The sequence below is a fragment of the Hylobates moloch genome, unplaced genomic scaffold (genome assembly GCF_009828535.3).
Source record: "Hylobates moloch isolate HMO894 unplaced genomic scaffold, HMol_V3 SCAFFOLD_6, whole genome shotgun sequence".
NCBI classification, from domain to species: domain Eukaryota; kingdom Metazoa; phylum Chordata; class Mammalia; order Primates; family Hylobatidae; genus Hylobates; species Hylobates moloch.
In genome coordinates, this window is record NW_026652281.1 from 63,683,547 (window position 1) to 63,701,583 (window position 18,037).

Genomic DNA, 18,037 nt, shown 5'->3' on the forward strand with positions numbered 1-18,037 from the left:
ACTGTGCTCTGAGACACAGTTTGTTGTGATTTATGCTCTTTTCTATTTGGTGAGGAGTGTTTTACTTCCAATTATGTGGTCAATTTTAGAATAAGTGTGATGTGGTGCTGAGAAGAATGTATATTCTGTTGATTTAGGGTAGAGAGTTCTGTAGATGTCTAGTAAGTCTGCTTGGTCCAGAGCTGAGTTCAAGCCCTGGATATCCTTGTTAATTTTCTGTCTCGTTGATCTGTCTAACATTGACAGTGGGGTCTTAAAGTCTCCCACTATTATTGTGTGGGAGTCTAAGTCTCTTTGTAGTTCTCTAAGAACTTGCTTTATGAATCTGGGTGATCCTGTATGGGGTGCATATATATTTAGGATAGTTAGCTTTTCTTGTTGCATTGATCCCTTTACCATTATGTAATGGCCTTCTTTGTCTCTCTTGATCTTTATTGGTTTAAGGTCTGTTTTATCAGACTAGGATTGCAACCCCTGCTTTATTTGCTTTTCATTTGCTTTGTAGATCTTCCTCCATCCCTTAATTTTGAGCCTATGTGTGTCTTTGCATGTGAGATGAGTCTCCTCAATACAGCACACTGATGGGTCTTGACTCTTTATCCAGTTTGCCTGTCTGTATCTTTTAACTGGGGCTTTTAGTCCATTTACATTTAAGGTTAATATTGTTATGTGTGAATTTGATCCTGTCATTATGATGCTAGCTGGCTATTTTGCCCATTAGTTGATGCAGTTTCTTCGTAGTGTCGATGGTTGTTAAAATTTGGCATGTTTTTGTAGTGGACGGTACTGGTTGTACCTTTTCATGTTTAGTGCTTCCTTCAGGAGCTCTTGTAGGGCAGGCCTGGTGGTGACAAAAATCTGTCATCATTTCCTTGTCTAAAGCCTTTTATTTCTCCTTCACTTATAAAGCTTAGTTTGGCTGTATATGAAATTTTGGGTTGAAAATTCTTTTCTTTAAGAATGTTGAATATTGGCCCCCACTCTCTTCTAGCATGTAGAGTTTCTGTAGAGATCCGCTGTTAGTCTGATGGGCTTCCCTTTGTGAGTAACTTGACCTTTCTCTCTGGCTGCCCTTAACATTTTTTCCTTCATTTCAACCTTGGTGAATCTGACGATTATGTGTGTTGGGGTTGCTCTTCTAGAGGAATATCTTTGTGGTGTTCTCTGTATTTCCTCAATTTGAATATTGGCCTGCCTTGCTAGGTTGGGGAAATTCTTCTGGATAATATCCTGAAGAGTGTTTGTGGTTCCCTACACATTCAGGGAAACTTCCTAGTAATGAACTGTAGAAATAATCCCTGAAAGTATAGTCTTGCAGGCAACTTTTTTAAAAAAATTAATTACATTAAATTCCTTTAATTAGCAATGTATCTGTTCAATTTCACTGATACACTAAAATCAATGAGGTGTTACATCTTTTTTAAAAAAATTTTAGCATGACTGAAGGTATCATGCTATAATATAAGAAACAACACTGGATTTGTAAGCCTGAGACCTGGGTGCTAATCTCCTCTACCTCTAATTGGTTATTATTGAAAATTTAGGTTATCTAAATCTGTTTTTTCATCTAGGAATTAAGAGTTGAATGAGCTACATGATTTCTCTGGATTGCTCTAGCTGTAAACTGATATGATTATAAAACTTTCATAATTACAGGAGCTTTGAGGTAGCTTATAGATGACATTTCAAATCATTTATACATAAGCTAAGCAGCAAAGTCCAGAGTTGAGTCCAGGCAATTATCTCAATCATTGAGAAACATAATGAGTATTTTCAATTGGATCATGGGTATTACATGCCTTAGTTCATAAAATTCACTGGAAATAGATCAGTTTGTCTTTTATTCTTGTAGTCATCACTGTAACTTTTGTTAAACTAGAAGGATAATAAAATTAAAAATTGCAAAAGAAAAGCATTCATGTATTGTGAACACTTAGAAGCACACATTATGCTTCCTATTACCCTATTCCTACAACTACCATAAAAATAATAAAATTCACAAAATATTTATATTTTAAATAGTTTTGGGGCTACTTAATAGGGTTAGCATAATAATTTTCTCAAGACTTCTTTGATTCCTGGGATTTATTCATTAAAAAATTGAATAAGCATACATATTTATTAACTTAGACATGGAATTTAATGTTTGTTGTCTTGAAGACTTTGTAAGAATTTATAGGCTATAATGTTCTATTTGGGACAGTTTAGAAAAATTATATTTTAAACATTTCACATAATAGAACAGGGGAGCTATAATGGAAAGGATTAAATTATGACAATTTATCTTCAAAGTGTTTTGGAAGGAAGATTGATGTTCTTTCCTGCAAAGGTAAATTGGCCTAATAATTTTAGCATGGTGAAATGTATGAAATCTAGGAAACCTTTTAACTTATATTTCTGTACATCTATATTAATAAAAGATTCTCCATAGCCTAAAATAGACTTTCCTTTGCATGCATTCATTTTATGAAAGTCAAATGCTAAATTAGAAAGGAAAAGGAATAAAGCAAATTGGGCATGAAGATAAAGGCAGATGTTTCTGACACTGTAAAGACCTAGCAGAGTGAGTCAAAGTCATGATGGGAGAGATTTGTCATTGGAGTTACTGCATGCTGTTCCTACCCCCTTCTCCATGATCTGAGCCAAGTCCTAGTATGGATTGCCTCCTGATTCCTTCTGTGTTTTTGTGTTTCTTTTTCTTTCTTTTTTTCTTTTTTTGAGATAGAGTCTCACTGTTGTCACCCAGGCTGGATTTCAATGGCACAACCTTGGCTCACTGCAACCCCCGCCTCCCTGGTTCAAGCAATTCTCCTGCCTCAACCTCCCATGTAGCTGGGATTACAGGCGGGTGCCACCACACCTGGCTAATTTTTATATTTTTAGTAGAGATGGGGTTTCGTCATGTTGTCCAGGCTGGTCTCAAACTGCTGATATCAGGTGATCCGCCCATCTCGGCCTCTTAAACTGCTGGGATTACAGGTGTGAGCCACAACACCTGGCCGGTTTTGCATTTCTTTCTCCACTACCGCACCCCACTAAATGGTATCTGCCCTATCTTCTCTATTTATACCTTTAGTATGTGGATCTCTTCTAAGTATATACAATTTGACTGCAAATTCAGAATTACCTGGGAGCTTTAAGAAGTACTGGTGCCTGGGGTCCTACCACAGAGATTCTGATTTAATAGGTCGGAGATGTGGCCTGGGCATTGGGTTTTTTAAAAGCTTTCCAGGTGGCTGATGTGTAATTGAAGCCCACTGAAATCTACCAGGTAGTCTACTGGCTGTTTGGAATTACCACCTTACTTAATGCTCACAATACTCTTCTAGGTAGATATTATATTCCTTTGTAGAGGAAAATAAGTGGAATATCAGGAAGACTTAATGACTAGCTAGCTCAATACCACTAGTACATGGTAGCTACAGGATTCTATCCATGTTCTACATTATTGCACATTTGCTCTTTTCCTTTACTTTAGAAGCAGGCTGAGTTTTATGTTCTGTGACCCAGATTCTCATCTAGAGCAAAGCCATAGTCTCTTTACTTGCTGTATCAAGCTTTTGTTAAAACAATAGTCTTTATATAAACTTAAAGAAACATTTACTTATGTATAAAATTTTCTGCATCTATAATAGCAAGATGACTTAGGTTATTTTTCCCCTTAATGTAATGTGGAGCTGCAGTGGTCCCTTTGAATTTAAATTGGCATGTTCTGTCTTTTAACCTGATCAGCAGCACGAAGATCTTTATTTGGTATTTTCTTTATTTTATATAGTGACAAGAAGTTTGAATCTGCCCTTATTTAATTTTAACTATGCATTTAAATATGTGTATGTATTTTCAATATTGTGGGCCCTGTCACAAAATCCAAGCCATTTCTATTAGTAACTTACATAATTTTATGGCAGGACCAGAATGCCACTCAAAACACTTTTCTGAGATTTCCTAAAATTACATTTTACAATATATTTATTCAATATATTCCAATATTACATTTGATAATTATGTTGAATTGTGGATTTCCCACTCTTCATCTTATATGCTAAAATTGCTGTTTATATTTAAGTCATTTATTTGTTGAGGAAAGAGGCACCCTAACTTAAAAGAAGAGCACTTTGATGGATTATTTTATGTGCAGCTGACAAAAATTGTAATTTAATTACAAAAAGGATCCATTCTACCGAGAGTGTTTAAATGCTAAATAGAAAATACATTGAATAGTGGGAGGGTACATTGGTACCACCAGTTGGGAAGCTGTGTGTTACTATCTTCTGAAGCTAATATAAATTAACACACTAACTAACATACATGTAACCTAAAACTAAGCAATTAAAAATAAATTGCTTATAAAAAATGTCTATAGTGGCATTATTTATATTAAAAAACTGGAACAACCAAATGACCATAAGCCACAAGAAGAGTAAATAAATTGGCATATTCATCAAGAAAATACAGAAATGAAGAAAAACTACTTCATCCAAAGATATTGATGAATCTCATGGACATAATGTTGGATGGAAAAAAAAAACAAGACATGATAGAATACATTCAATTCATGTGAAATCCAGGAGCAGGCAAAAGTGACCTGTGATGATGGTAGCTAGGAAAGTGGTTACCTTCAAGGTTGATTTTTGACTGGGTAAGAGCACAGGAGAGCTTTGTGGAGTGTGAGAAATGACTTATGTTTTAATCTAGGAGGCTCTAGGGGTACATAGATATGTACACATGGAGCTCCATATACGTGACTTGTGCACTTTACACTTGTGCACTTGTGCACTTTTTTGGTTGAGTTATGACTCAACCAAAGTGAGGTTGGGGTGTGTGTATATCTATTTTAAAAAATGATCTACAAGGACAGAGGCTCTGGGTGAGCAAGACCTTAGGACACAGCAAATATTTGTATAAGGATAAAGAAAAATTAATTGTGATCTCAGAAGATTTAGAATTAGCGCTCCAGATGGTCATGTCACTCACAGTGCTTAGATGAGAAATTTATTTTTTCAACACTTGCCTGTCATCTAGGGCGTACTAGAATTAATTTTTAAGATTACTATTTTTTTCTGTGAATTATTTAAATGACTTAAAAATTGCAGTCTTAACAAAAAAGAAAAGGAACATACTCTTCTTAGAATACATGGTTTTAACATAATGACAGCAGGGCTCGAAACTTAACATTGCCCTAAGGTAACCTCCCCCCATGTGTAAAAATATTTTTATTTTCTCTCACACTTTGGATAAATTACTTTCATTAATCTGAATATTTCTAATCTGACCTCATTGTCATCATTAGCATTTTATGTAACAGTAACTATTTATTAAATGTTACTTTGAGCTAAAAAGTATTTTCTAGAAGAATGTGTAGATTTCAAGGTTCAGTTATTTTCCTTGTCAAGAGAATGACTTTAGAGTATCATTTTCAAATGTGTGGTAGCTTTGTCAGAATTGTTATTAATTTTTCATGAAAATTCTTCTCTCTTAACTGAGGTTTTCTATTTGGTATTTGTAAGGCATCTCTGGAATTGAGGGGAAGCAGTGATAACATGGAGTGAAACTGTAGGTTTAAGAGAAAGAGGAAAAACATTTATCACTACCAAAGAAAGATAGCATTGTTGGCTTGAGAAACAAACAAAACCCCCAACAATTAATTAAAAAAAGAAAAGTTTTATTTCTGTGGAGAAGAGAGGATAAATGGGGAAATTCTGTCATGAGATACTAATCTTCAACATAATTATGCCATAGGAGCTTGAGCTTTAAAGTTAAAAATTGTGTCCTCAATATGTAGCACCAGACTCACAGCTCATGAGAGGAAACCTAAGTACATTATACTGTATGAAGTTCTGTATCTTTATATAAACTTTGAAAAGAAATTTGACAGTATCTTTTAATATATCCTGTAAAAATCTAATTAACTAATTGTCGTGGGTCCAAAATGAAGTAACTGAGTGATTGGTGATGAAATTTTTGCCACTTGCATGATCATAAGGTTGTATTAAATCTCCTAAGGAATCTTTGTTTGAAAAATATACTGCTGTAAAAAGAAACCAGTTTAAATTTTAAAAATTACAATCAAATATGTATCAGATCAATTGATCTTTTTATACAAATGATATTATTTTAAAATGTTTTAGTTTTACACATAACATTATGACTCATCTTGTTCAGATAGATTTTTGTTTTATAAAATTGAATCATAAGTTAATAATTTACTGTCTGTTTTATTTTAATATTTCTAAAAATTACTACCTGAAAGAGTACTAAATTTAATTTTGTACATGGCCAAGGAAATAACAATTCTTCCAAATGAAATTGAATTAACTTGAAATACAATAGACAGCATGTACCCATCATATAAAAGCCAATTACAATTAAGATGATCACTATTTTAAACTGCTGTACAGCAGACTAGGAAAATATTTGGGTAACTAGACACATTAGGAATATTTATATGCACATGTCACCTTAAGGTTTACAGTCTTTCCTACAGTCACTGCTTCTGTCTTCCAGATTCTAGATACCAGTTAGTACCTGCCTATTTGCATATCCTCCAGGCCATTCACACTCAGCATTTTCAAAACAAATGCTTTGTAGTCTTTCCACTTTATGCCCAAACTGGATAATTTATTTGTAATAAAGGCCAGCAATTAAGAAGACCTGTTAGCCACTAGATCATATTGATTCTACATCTCAGATTTTTCTTAAATTCCTCTTCTCTTCTTTCGTATGTCCACTTCTCTCACACTGAGTTTTGTAGGTGATCCCTTAAATATCTCCCTGCCTTCAACTTGCTTTGTCCTCATTATTTTCTTTATACTGTTGGGCAGAATTATATCTCTAAAATATAGATCCAATCGTGATTGCTTCAGATTTTTTATTGAGTAAAAGGACAATGCAGGAATCCTACATTGATCTAGTTCTGCATGATCTGGCATCAAGCTACCCTTCTGATTTCAGTTTTTACCCTAATAACTATTTTCAAACCCAAATTTGCCTCCCCCTCCTTCTAATTCATATTCTTCTGAAATTTTTCACTGCTCTGTGCATTAGAGACCAAACTTTCTTTTGTACTTTCTTAGGCTCCTTCTTCTCATTTCTCCTCCTGTATTTTTTGTATCTCTCTTGTACAGACTGCAGCTAATTGTGGACTTTCATCAAGTTTGGCCTTGCTCTCTGCTTTTATTTCCTCTAATAACTCCCTCAGAGAGAGTTCATTTTCTCGAAGAACTTCACCTGCCACCTCTGTGCTTCTGGCATTTCCTTGACCCAATGTGTGCAGCCTAGAGTTGCTGGCGCAATGTTTCAAATGTAATTTTTAACAAGTTATTTTTCTTTTCCCAGAAACTCTACTGATGTTTATTGTTTATTTTTGTAGCAGTCGTCTAGTTTATTTTTCCTAATTACTGCAGCTTATATAACATTCCTGCAAATGACCTCTCTGTTTCTGTTGGGCCTCTTTATTTTCTTCTATTTTTGTGGAGCATCTTTATTTTCTCTTATTTACATTACCTCAGCACCACACTTCCTCATCCCATGTTGTTAATTTTCTTCACTGTGACTTTTTTATTTGTCTTTGCCTAGAACATTCTTCCCCAATTTTCATTAGCCTACAGTCTTCATTTAACTTAAGATGCAGATTGGATTCACTTATTCCATGAAATCTTCTTTGACTAACCCTACTTCTCTCCTATCACTCAATCTGGAATGAATTATCTATTATTTTCAGATGTGCACTTGCATTTTTGTTCATTCTTCAATTGTACCTTCCTAACTAGATCATATATCTTTTGTGAGAGTATCATTTATGTCTTTTGTGTCTCTAGCACCTTGTACATAAGAAATGGACACTTGGTAGTCAGTTGATTATACTGGAATAATATATGAATAATAGTTAAGTTTTATTGAGTACTCACTGTGTATCAAGTATTGTGTACATGAATCACTTTATATAAGGCCCAGTGAGGCAAAATGGCTTGTTTAAGGTCACATAGCTGGTGAGTAGTGAAGGTGGGGTTTAAAGCCGGTGCACAAGCATAATCACCAGCTCAGTTTGGAAAGTGTGACTTTCCGTAAGATACAGCTGCAGATTAAATCGTCTTAGGAAATGACTTATTCAGGGGGCATGCTTTACAACTCTAAAAGTTTTGGCTATCGATCTTCATATCACAAAATAATAAAACAGAGGCACTGGGACAGAATTGCTTTCACTAGAAATTGATTTGTGTTTGAAACTTGACTCATGATTTAGTACAAACCTGGTAAGCTCTAAAACTTACTGATACCATCTGAACAGTATTGGTCAAGAAATAGTGGTAGTTAATTTGCCTGTAGAATAGAATTCATCCACTTGCCATAATCCCAGATCCCAAGGAAAATTCTATTTAGTTCACAGAAGGTGAGAAAAAAATCATCATTGTTTATAACAATAATATTTACCAGTATGGTATTATTAATAAAGTGTGTCCTACTTTTAAAAATATATTATGAACATTAAATCTCAATTTGTTCCTTTTTCTAAAATTAACCAAATGTTATGACTTTAAAGGAATACATACCAAATGCATTTTCAGGCTGGTTGCAGTTGTGATTGGTCTCCTCTATTTCAAGCCAGTGCTTAGCTTAAGCCAATGACCTCCTTACCTGACAGTTGATTCTAATACTTCTCCACTAACAGTGAAAAAAATATAGCTAGAAGGCCTCATTCATGACTATTCCTAGGATAATTTCTTGAGTATGTGTTGATGCTTTTACATAAAAAATTAGAAAGCTAAGCAGAATAGAGCCCTCATCCCTAAAGGAGAGACTTTTTTTTTTTTTTCTCGTTAAGACTGAAGAGGAATTTGTTCATTTGTAGATCAGAGAATATGGGGGGACATGACATTAAAGTAAGGACAATACGCACACAGTGTATTTTATATATATATATATGTATTTACTTATTTATTTATTTTTAAGACCAAGTCTTGCTCTGTCGCCCAGGCTGGAGTGCAATGGCATGATTTGGGATCACTGCAGCCTCTGCCTCCTGGGTTCAAGCGATTCTCCTGCCTCAGCCTCCCGAGTAGCTGGGATTACAGGCACGTGCCACCATGCCTGGCTAATTTTTTATATTTTTAATAGAGATGGAGTTTCACCATGTTGACCAGGATGGTTTCCGTCTCCTGATCTTGTGATCTGCGCGTCTCGGCCTCCCAAAATGCCGGGATTACAGGCGTGAGCCACCACACCTGGCTTGTATCTTAAAGTTAATTTTTAACTGATAAGCAGGAGAACTCACAGCTTGGAATTGTGCAACATAGCACCAAATCAAACTCTGCTGAGAGCTTTAGAGAAACCTTGCTTCATTTAGCTAGTGGATTACAGCCTATATCTAAAAAGGCTCCTGGGACCAATGGCAATAGAACTAACATGAGACTTTGGGAGTGATTACACAAAACCTGGTAAGAACTAAATTTTGTGGAACAAATGATACACATGGTAGGCCCAGAAACTAGTAGCACAGTGGTCCAAAGAAACAGTTTTACCATCAGAGAGGAAGGAGATGGTTAATATATTTGTTCACATATGTATCCATGGAGAAATCAATGGAATTAAAAAAAGTGTTAATAGCATTTAAATGTACCTGTTCTATCATAAAAGGGTGAAATCTGGATTATTTAATTACTGCTTAAGCCCTGGATTTGTTAATTCTAGATTTATTTTTATCTTTGGTTACTAGATTTTATTTACCTTCTTATACCGAAGTTGGTTTTATTCTGTTAGTTTGCAAAAAATGTTCCAAATCACTATCTAATGCAGTGGTTTGCCCTCTCAAGAGCCTCACATTTACTTTTAGCTACATAAATTACATTAAAATAACTATCTTCCTGTCTCTGGGATTATATTGATGAAGATTCTACTTACTTATTTTTATTGAGGGAGATCCTTGCTTTTTGTATATTTCTAAAGTGTGCCATCACATATAAAGTGAGGACTTTCATTTTATATTTTAAAAAGTGAAAGTTTTCATCTTACTCAAGATATCCTGGCTTGCATCCAATTGTTGTATTTGTCTGCTTGGATTTGTTCACCTTTAAGTAACTTTTTCAAAGGTTTAGTCATAAATATGTAAAACCAATTAATGGATTTTTATTAGGCTTCTCCCAAGACAATATGTATCAATATGTATCATTCATCAGATCCTTTATATGACATTCAAAACATAATTTTACCTCATATACTTAATTGATCTTTGTAACAATATGTTCTAAAATTGACCTTCAAACACTCATTCAGGATGCATAGAACTAGAACTTTTTTCTCTGGAATTCTTGTGTCAACTTCATTAATGCAAGATAAGTGGAATAGAGGCTGCCTGTTCAAAACTACAAAATGCAAGCTGACATTCACCATTTTGTGGTCCATCATGCATGTCAGCTAAATGACAGAAATGCCCCAGATGTTCTGTAACACATTGAGAAAGCTCCATACTCCAACTCACACAATTTTAGTGCACCCTAGGTGACTTTGAGTTGAAAACCCTAAGCTTGACATTCTTGTCAGTCTATTCACATATACCAAAAAATTTAATCAGACATGTTACATTATGTTAAAACCAGATATTTTGTTACTAGTTCAGGTTTCACCTAGAAAACACCCCTGTTACTCAATGGTGAAGATAGGATATAGGATGAGCTATATTATTTACTATACCATCTACTTCTGTGTATCTTCATATATTTACTATTATAGTAAGTAGCTTTCTCAAAAACCATTTAAAGTCACGAATTGTTTAAATAAATTGTGGCTTGTGCACACCAATGAGTATATTACTCTGTAATCATTAAAAATAATATTATAAATTTATATGGATTGATATGGAAAGATTTTCACAATATATTGTAGAATGGAAAAGTTAGCTGTAAAACAGTATATATGGCATGATCCGTGCACACACACGCGTGCGCACGCACACACACACACACACACACACATGCTGTTCAAGTTGGTGCCTCTGGGAAGTGGAATTAAAGAGCTGGAAGAATAAAAGGGAATTCAAAATGTTGTATATACTGTTCTGTACTGTTAGAAAATTCACTATAATTTTTAACTTAACTTTTGAAATTAAAAATTATTCAACACAAATGTAAAATATAATAATTTAATCACTGTTTTCTATATGCCCACATTGCTTTTAATCTCTAAATTCATTGGGGAGTGCAGACTAGTACGCATGAAATCAGAATGACTAATCCATGTAAATGACTAATCCACGAATGTAATTCAGCATGTTGGAAGATTAACAAGTTGGAAAATGGAAAAAACAAAAAAGTCTACAGTAGTGTACTTCAAAAGCTGTTATCATGTTTATTCATGGCTAGAATGCAGGTTAGGAAAGCAAGGGGAGGATGAGTAGTGCTGTCAGCTTTGCAGGTATGGTGGTAGCTCTCGGTTCTCTAGTTCTGTTAGTGTTTTACAGGCAAGTGAGATGTCATGACTGTGAAGCCAGAACATAAGTGACAGAAAGAATACTCCAAATATACTACAGCTATTTCTTAGCTATCACACATAGTAAAAAGAAGTCGGAGTGGAGGGCATTCTGGCCAAACAGCTGAGAAAGAAAGCAGAGAGTAGATAACTGAAACAAAACGGAAAATGACAACTTGGACAAAGGACAAGTGTACAGATCCACTCTGATATTACACAAAGGATAGAACCAATGGCTCAAAGATATGTTGTAGATACAGCAAGGAATGAGATTCCAAGTAAGGTGGAATGATTCTCTTTAGAACAGAAGCTACCTATCTCTCTGATTTTGACTCAATTAGGAACTTCTGAACTAAATTGTAAGCATCATGAAGACAATGCAAATCACATACGAAGCAATGAATGAAATATTTTTACTGAGTATTTCTGCTAGATGATCTCAGTCTTCTCTATAAATTTTGAGGATTTTCCACATTCTACTTTGATTGAATACTTTAGTTTTTACTGTTGTTTCCATGGGCCCAAAATCACCAGCAAGTAAGTCGATGATACTATCTGGAAAGAAAACATTTAATAGAGATAGATAATACAGGAAGTACTTCGGGAAATAACATTTCATGGACATTTTTGAGAAATGAAGAGAATAAACCCATGCCAAACCTTGTAAGGCTGTAAGGGTTCCATTTAAAATAAAATAATTGGGGCTGGACGCAGTGGCTCACGCCTGTAATCCCAGCACTTTGGGAGGCTGAGGCGGGCGGATCACGAGGTCAGGAGATCGAGACCATCCTCGCTAACACAGTGAAACCCCGTCTGTACTAAAAATACAAATAATTAGCTGGGCATGGTGGCAGGCGCCTGTAGTCCCAGCTACTTGGGAGGCTGAGGCAGGAGAATGGCGTGAACCCGGGAGGCAGAGCTTGCAGTGAGCCGAGATTGTGCCACTGCACTCCAGCCTGGGCGACAGAGCGAAACTCTGTCTCAAAATAATAGTAATAATAATAATAAAATAAAATAATTGAGATTCTGAATTTAAAAAAGCATATCTAGTTATGAATGTGCTAATGTAAGCTGCAGAAAAAAGCAATAAAACATTAAAATGGAGCTGATAAAAGAATAAATTGAAAGCTCCATAATAATACTAATTTTCTCAAGGCATTACCAGTAAGGTTTATAATTGCATTAAATGACTGATTTTTGAGACAGATATGTATAAGATATACTTTCTATATACATATATAGTCAATACTCTTTATAAAGAAAAATATTTTTATCAGTTTTTAACATTATCTTAATGTTGGCCTCTGTAACAATTTAAAGTCAGCACAAGATAGATTCTAAGTTCCTGTGTCTCACAGGACTTTGATAATAAGATGAAAACTCTGTAAGTTCTAGTCAGGAAAAAAAAAATCACACAAAAATATAAACATCTGAACCTAGGTGAAGAAATACTTAGAATTCCTATTTCTTTTTCATCTTCCTCTTTTCTATTTACTTTGGACCAGTCAGTTCTAAGGAATTACTGAGATATTCCTTAAAAGGAGAAGCAAAACTCATCACAAACATAAGTGCTTGAATCTCGTTGTTTTTTAAATTTATTTGATTAATGATTGCTTTCCAAAGTCATGAGTAACAGTGGCCAGCAGCATGATACTGTGCAGCCATAGTTTCATTCTTTACTAAAAGTATGACAGGATTTTGACAAAATAAAGATTATTGTGATTTATATAATAAGATGGAGGCTGACATACTTTAGCAAGAAGGAGCTGACCATCCCATTTCTGTATTTCGCCCATGATAGCAAGCAAATACTAAGGCTTAAAAGAATGAGAATAAACTCTATTACATACGACTTGATTTAACAGGATTATTTTGAGATTGACAAGTCTAAAATTTGTCCTGTCATAATAACTATCTTTTATAGTACATGCTGTTGAATTCATTTTGCTTCAGGAGTTTGCATTTGACTTTTTTTTTTTTGTAACTTCTGATTCCATATGATTCTATACCTTCCTTCCTTCCTTTCTTTTTTTTTTCTTTCTTTCTTTTTTCTTTTTCTTTTTTTTTTTTTTTTTTGAGACAAAATTTCGCTCTTGTTGCCCAGGCTGGAGTGCAATGGCATGATATGGGCTCACCACAACCTCTGCCTCCAGGGTTCAAGCGATTCTCCCACCTCAGCCTCCCGAGTAGCTGGGATTACAGGCATCAGCCACCACACCAGCTAATTTTGTATTTTTAGTAGAGACGGGGTTTCTCCATGTTGGTCAGGCTGGTCTCATACACTCGACCTCAGGTGATCCACCCGCCTCGGCCACCCAAAGTGCTGGGATTACAGGTGTGAGCCACCATGCCCAGCCAATTCTATACAATTTCTTAAATATTTTATGAGACGTGTGTGTGTGTGTGTGTATGTGTGTGCATGTATAATTGGCTTGGAGTCAGCATACCTAAATTCTAGGTCTAGTTTAGCATCTACCACTTCATGATGGTATATAAATATTGCAATCTAAGAATTCTATGATTCTAATCATGTTACATAACCTTGTCTATTTCCTTGTTTATGTATGAAGATACAGTTTACCTAAGAGTGTAGTTTTGAGGCAATTATAAGTGGAAGCACTTATATAATTGAGTTATTATTTACAGTCATTCTTAACAAATATTTCTTAAGGATGAATTTCTGTGCTATTTGTTAGAATATGCATTTCACTTTCTATGTCATCATAGTTGATTACATATTATAGATGTTTGACTTAGGAAATAAAATAGTTTTTCAGGGAATATAACATATCCAGTGTTGTTAAACATTTTTATAGATAAGATTGCAACATGATAGTAGATGTGGTAGGCAGAATAATGGTCTTTTAAAGATGTGCACATCTTTCCTAATGCAGGGGAACTGCAAATAGTTATTTCCTTTGTCAAAAAACACTTTGCAGGTGTCGTTATAAGGGGCCTTGCGATAAGAAGACCATCCTATAGTATCCAGGTGGAACCAACCTAATCACCTGGGTATTTAAAATCAGAGAACCTTTCCCACCTGAATTCAATTCAGAGGAGAGAGGATGTGATTATGGGAGAATAGTCAAAGAGATGCAAGGTTGCTGATGTAGAGGGCCAAAAGCCAATAAATGCAGGCAGCCTCTAGAAGATGGAAAGGCAATAAAACACATTCTTCCCCCAGCCTCCAGAAGGGAATGCAGCCCTGCTGACACTTTGATTTTAATCCAGTGAGTACTGTGCCAAACGTCAAGCCTATAGAACTGTAGTAAAATAAATGTTTGTTATTAGTAAGTTCATGATAATTTGATATGATAGCATTAGAAAACTAATACTTGGGAATATTAGTAAATTCAGACTAGACATGGTAGATTTTTTAAATATACCTATTTTATGTGGTAACACAAGTTTCAAATATGTTATGATATTCAGAATGTTCCACATTTATGGGCTAATGATGATTGCTGTATAGGCAAACAAAAATATTGGTACTTATTAGGTGGCTAACTGATCAGATATGTTCACCTCCTATCCATTCTAAGATCTAACTGAAATAGAGGTTATACATACATATATACACACATGCAAAGGTCTTTAAGTACATTAAAACAAAGGCAATTACTGACTCCAAGAAAAATGAAACTTTGTACATATGAAAACTAGATAAAATTGAGACTACTTAGAAAAGGACAAAACAATAATTACAGTCACAAAAATGAAACAATTGAATATAAATTTATATTTATGTTGGGACAGTGGGGGATAAATTTAAAAGATAGAGAAAAGATTTTTCCATTATAGGGAAAAAAAGGTAATTTAAGGAGGTAGAACTGCTGGAGAAGCTTTAATGACAGTATAAATGTTTGTAGGGATATATAAGGAGTGGGGATCTCAGGAAAGATAGCATTTTCAGAGTTTTATACTTGCATTAATTGGTTGCATATATCTTCAAATAATAATGCATGTTGCTTAAAGAAAATATAAAAAATAATGCTGAGAGTCCTAAAAGAGGGAACACTCTCATTCTGCTTCTTAGGTACTTCCAATTCCATGCTCCTTCTTTCGATATTAGCCTATATCATTTTTTTTAAAAATGTATGTATACCACTATCTCTTAGCTCAACAACTTTGGGTCATTGGATTCCTATTATGTTTAATGGGGATTATACCTGTCCTCGTAGTTTGTTCCAGAGGTAGTCCTCTCTTACCTACACTGCAACCTATTTACAGAATATTCTGTACTAAGTTGTCCTTCACAGTATTTCGTTTCTCAGCACCAGGTCTTCAGTTTTAGCTGCAGGTTATGGCTCTCTTCTTTGCTGGAGATTAAGATGTGAGAGCAGTCAGTAAGCAGCTTGCAAATGAGGCTATGTGAGGTGGCCTAGAGAGGATGTAGTAGAGGATGAAGAAGCAGCCACACGGCTGATCCTTGCTGCGCCCCAACCACAAAGACAGAATCAGCATTTAATCAGACAAGAGAGGAACCCTGTGGATGGTGGCACCCAAGGGAACAGAGTGGTGTCAAGAATGGAGAAGTCAATTTTGTTCAATTTGAGAGGAGAACAAAGGTGTGACATCTCTTTCACAATGAGGAGATTATATATGATTTTGGCAAGAGCAGTTTCCCTGTAGTAATCTAGCCAGTTGCCACATTAAGTGGGTGAGAAGGGAGACTGGTGACAAGTTTCTTTTTTATTTTATTTTATTTTATCAAGTTTCAGGGTACATGTGCAGGATGTGCAGGTTTGTTACATAGGTAAACGTGTGCCATGGTGGTTTACTCCACCTATCAACCCATCACCTTGGTATTAAGCCCAGTATGCATTAACTATTTTTCCTGATGCTCTCTGCCAAGCCCCTGACAGGCCCCAGTATGTGTTGTTCCCCTCCCTGTGTCCATGTCTTCTCATTGTCAGCCCCCACTTATAAGTGAGAACATACAGTGTTTAGTTTTCTGTTCCTGTGGTAGTTTGCTGAGGATGACTTACAGCTTCATCAGTGTCTCTGCAAAAGACATGATCTCCTTCCTTTTTATGGCTGCATAGTACTCCATGGTGTGTATGTACCACATTTTCTTTATCCAGTCTATCATTGATGGGCATTTGGGTTGATTCCATGTCTTTGCTATTGTGAATAGTGCTGCAAGGAACATACATGTGCATGTATCTTTATAATAGAATGATTTCTACTCCTTTGGGTATATACTCAGTAATGGGATTGCTGGGTCAAATGGTGTTGGAAAAAGCTGAGTGTTGGGAGAAGCTGAGGCAGGGCTTGCATGTCTGACATAATGTAAGAGTCTTGGAAAATGTCTGGGGTCCAGGGTCTAAAACCCCTTGAGGCCTTTGGGAACACCAAGCTCTGTGCTAAAGGGTGGAAGGCTACCCTGATGCACCATAATCTAAGCCCAGGGCATAAAATCCATAGTGGCTTGGATAGAATCCAAGCCTCGTGGCTCTATAATGTGTCTAGACTTGCTGGCTTCTTGTTCCTTGCTCTCCCAGGATCGATTGTATCTTGAGTTAAAAGAACCTGCTCTCCATTATCTCAAGTAGCAGAGAAACTGCTAAACCATCACAGCTGTAAATCATGTCCTCAAGTAGCAGAGAAACTGCTAAACCATCACAGCTGTAAATCAGGTCCTTAATGCAACACGCCCTTTTGATTCCCACATTCTCACAACCTGTTTCTTTGTTGGATTACCAATAAATAGCGTGTGCTCCCAGAGCTCGGGGCCTTCTCAGCCTCCTCAGCCTCCATGAACTCGCGATGGCCCTCTCGACCCACTTTTCTCTCTCAAACTGACTTTTTCTCATTCCTTTGACTCTGCCGGACTTCCACCCCCACGACCTGGTGTTGGGTCTGTTCACCCCAAGAAATGATATTTCTGGTTCTAAATCTTTGAAGAATTGCCGCACTCTTTTCCACAGTGGTTCAACTAATTCCCACCAATAGTGTAAAAGCATTCCTATTTCTCTGAAACCTCATCAGCATCTGTTGTTTCTTGAATTTTTTTATAATTGTCATTCTGACTGGCATGAGATGATATCTCATTGTGGTTTTGATTTGCATTTCTCTGATGATCAGTGATGTTAAGCTTTTCTCCATGTTTCTTGGTCACATATATGTCCTCTACCCACTTTTGAATGGTGTTTTTTTTTTACGGAGTCTTGCTCTGTCGCCCAGGCTGGAGTGCAGTGGCGTAATCTTGGCTCACTGCAAGCTCTGCCTCCGGGATTCACACCATTCTGCCTCAGCCTCCTGAGTAGCTGGGACTACAGGCACTCGCTACCATACCCAGCTAATTTTTTGTATTTTTAGTAGAGATGGGGTTTCACCATGTTAGCCAGGATGGTCTCGATCTCCTGACCTTGTGATCTGCCCATCGCAGCCTCCCAAAGTGCTGGGATTACAGGCGTGAGTCAGTGAGTCTGGCCTGTTTGTTTTTTTCTTACAAAATTGCTTAAGTTCCTTGTAGATTCTGGGTAATAGACCTTTGTCAGATGGGTAGATTGTAAAAATTTTCTCCCATTCTGTAGCTTGTCTGATCACTCTGATAATGGCTTCTTTTGCTCTA

At 36.0% G+C, this 18,037-nt stretch overlaps 1 protein-coding gene and 1 pseudogene across 2 annotated transcripts in view; one reads left to right on the forward strand and one right to left on the reverse strand.

Annotated features, from left to right (window-relative positions):
* Positions 1-18,037, forward strand: part of EDIL3 (EGF like repeats and discoidin domains 3) — a 437,362-nt gene that overhangs the window by 62,745 nt on the left and 356,580 nt on the right. The gene's annotated exons all lie outside the window — the stretch shown is intronic.
* Positions 1,215-1,314, reverse strand: LOC116472145 (small nucleolar RNA U3; annotated as a pseudogene).